This window comes from Elephantulus edwardii, unplaced genomic scaffold (genome assembly GCF_000299155.1).
Source record: "Elephantulus edwardii isolate Elephantulus edwardi_28Jun2011 unplaced genomic scaffold, EleEdw1.0 scaffold04820, whole genome shotgun sequence".
Lineage (NCBI taxonomy): Eukaryota > Metazoa > Chordata > Mammalia > Macroscelidea > Macroscelididae > Elephantulus > Elephantulus edwardii.
In genome coordinates this window covers 1-2,858 of record NW_006404570.1, presented here as the reverse complement: position 1 = coordinate 2,858, position 2,858 = coordinate 1, and the positions used below count along the sequence as shown (strand labels likewise).

General features: G+C 41.9%; 1 pseudogene; it reads left to right on the top strand.

Annotated features, from left to right (window-relative positions):
- The first annotated feature begins 7 nt into the window (after positions 1–7).
- On the top strand, positions 8–2,402 carry LOC102874451 (annotated as a pseudogene).
- Positions 2,403–2,858: the final 456 nt, after the last annotated feature.

The following is a 2,858-nucleotide window of genomic DNA, read 5'->3' as shown; positions in this document are numbered from 1 at the left end:
GAACGACCTAAACAAGCTGCTGGAGTGTACTTGAGGGCTGCATGATGAGTATAAGCCACTCAAGGAACATGTGGATGCCCTGCGCATGACCCTGGGCCTACAAAGGCTCCCTGACCTGTGTGAAGAGGAGGAGAAGCTCTCTTTGGAGTAAGCTATCTGCCTCCTGTCTCTGGAACACACACATGGGCATAGACACATAGAGGAAGTTCATACGTACAAAGCCTGGCTTAATTGTCAGGATACCTAGTTCTAGCCCTAGACCTGTCAGTGGTGGACTTATTGCATGACCTTAGTTAAATCTCTGTGCTGTGCTAAAACTCAAGCAAAAAGATGATAACATTGGGGGGGGGAATTATATATATAAAATTCTTTGTGTGATTTTTGTCAATCTTAGACAATGTCTGTGACTCTTAAGGGGTCACTTCCAAATTCAAGGTCTAGAAGCTAGGCTTTCATGATCTTTACAGGACAGAACGGGACTTACAGTCCTCAGAGTTAAAATCTGGGCCTGCTGTACAGTGAGCTTAGGTTCAATTGTTCAACTCTCTAGAAAGAAGCACTTCCTAAAGACAGAGCAGACCACGTGTGGAGATAGTGAGCTTCCTATTCCTAGAGCTATGTCATCAGAGGCCTAAGGACACTTAAATAGAAATCCTACCAAAAAGATTAAATCTTGAGATGACCTTTAAGGTCCTTGCTATTCTTCAAATTTCTTGATCTTCTTGTTTGGTCAGAAACAAGAAGCAGGAAGCATGATCCTGGTGCTCAGGGTGAAGTGACTAGTGCTGAGGAGTGTATAGGAACTTCTGTAGTGAGTCATAGACCATCCCTTGGGTCTGTGGCATGGAGTACTTAAAAGAGACAAAGTTTCCCTGAGTTTCAGAATGACCCAGTTAATGTCTTTGATCTCCAAAGTTACTTTGAGAAGCAGAAAGCAGAGTGGCAGACGGAGCCTCAGGAGCCCCCCATTCCTGAATCCCTGGCCGCTGCAGCTGCTGCTGCCCAACAACTTCAAGTGGCTAGGAAGCAAGATACTCGACAGACAGCCACCTTCAGACAACAGCCTCCCCCTATGAAGGTGAGTAAGCTGGGCATGATGTGGAAGAAAGGGAGGCTCAAGGAAGCTGATCTCAGGATTGAGCCTTCCTAAAGCAGCTTTTGCGAAAAACACTGAGGAAAAGGTGTCTTGAGTATACAGTAGCAAGCCTACTAGTTTTATTATCCTCTATCCCCAAGGGCTAAAATGCTGGGAGATTGGCAGCCCTTGTGACAAATTTTTTTTCACAAAATTAAAAGTATGTTTGTCATCCAAATTTATAGTGAGCATATGTTATTAATGAGGGAACTAGCTGGTTTCAGTGTGAGGAACAGGTACTTATTCAGTTAGCAAAGAAAGGGAATGCTGAAATGCATTTGTAAAATAAGGTAGAGAACTGGTTAATACAATAAAAGCACTTGCTTTTGACTTGATTCTAACTCATGGTGACTTCATGCATGTCAGTATGACCTGTAACCCATAGAGTTTTCCATCCCTTACCGTTTTGGAAGGCCATTCTTCCTAGTTATCTTTGGTTTGGTTTGAACCTCCAGCTATTCTGTTAGTAGCCTGACACATTAACCATTTGCACCACCCAGGAATTCTAGCTAATTTCCCTGGACCCTTTATGGTTATTTGTTCTTCTTTTACACCTTCTTCTGAGCAAAAAAAATGTTTGCAGTTTGTCAGTATAACTTTAGAGTATACACCTTTGATTGTACGTAAATAGTCAAGGTAAAAGATATTCTCCTCGAGCAGGGCTCAAAGCAGGCTAAGTCTGACATGCTCCCTGATTTTTTTTAAATAAAGGTTACTATGTTTCCATGCTCAATTGTTCAAATATTGATTATGACGTCTTTTACATAAAATAGTAGAATTAAAAATATTTTAAAAATTCTGCATGACCCACAAAATCTTTACTATCATGTCCTTTATAGGAAAAAAAATTTACTGATCCCTATGTGGGCTGCTTAGATAGTACTCCAGTACAACACTGTATGGATAGTCAATCTCCATTTTTTCCTATTTTCATATTTATGATACTTTCTTGTCAGCACTCCCTCTAACTTGGGTTATACTCCCCACTGCCTTTTCCCATGCCCTGAAGAGCACTGATTTTCTTCTTTTAGTTTCACCTAATGATTATTACTCCCTCCTAATGAGAAGTCATACTTGCTTTCTGGGTCCCTGGGCTTAGCCATAGCCTAGAAGTTTATAATTATTCACTTTCTTTGTCCTGTACCTCCACCAGGCCTGCTTGTCATGTCACCAGCAAATTCACCGAAATGCACCTATATGCCCTTTGTGCAAAGCTAAGAGCCGGTCCCGGAACCCCAAAAAGCCAAAACGGAAGCAAGATGAATGAAGAAAAGGAGAACACATTGGGCTTTGCTGCTCACAGTTCTTTCTAGTGGCCAGACTGATTGATGTCCTGATGTGGAACAACCTTTCCCCAATCCCATCTAGTCTCCTAATTATGTGATGCACAAACCCTCTCTTTGTTTTTATTTCTTTCTGCTCTTAGGATTTTGGGTTTAAGAACAGACATGGTTTAGGTGATAATGAAGGCATCTGATGATCCTTTCTCCCCCAATGTCACATTAATTCTTCTGTTACCTTAGAGCAAAGGAAGGGGCAGGAAGCCCAGATGTGATTATTTCTTTCTTGAACCTGAGGCCTGGGGCTTTTATCTTATTCCAGAAGAAGGCCTGAGTGTGCCCTATTCCTGTGTTTTTGTCTTAGACTCTGAAAGAACTTGTTGTTGGACCTCCCAACAGGCTTGGTGCAAGTATACCCCAACTCTTATCTTTGAGATCCAGAG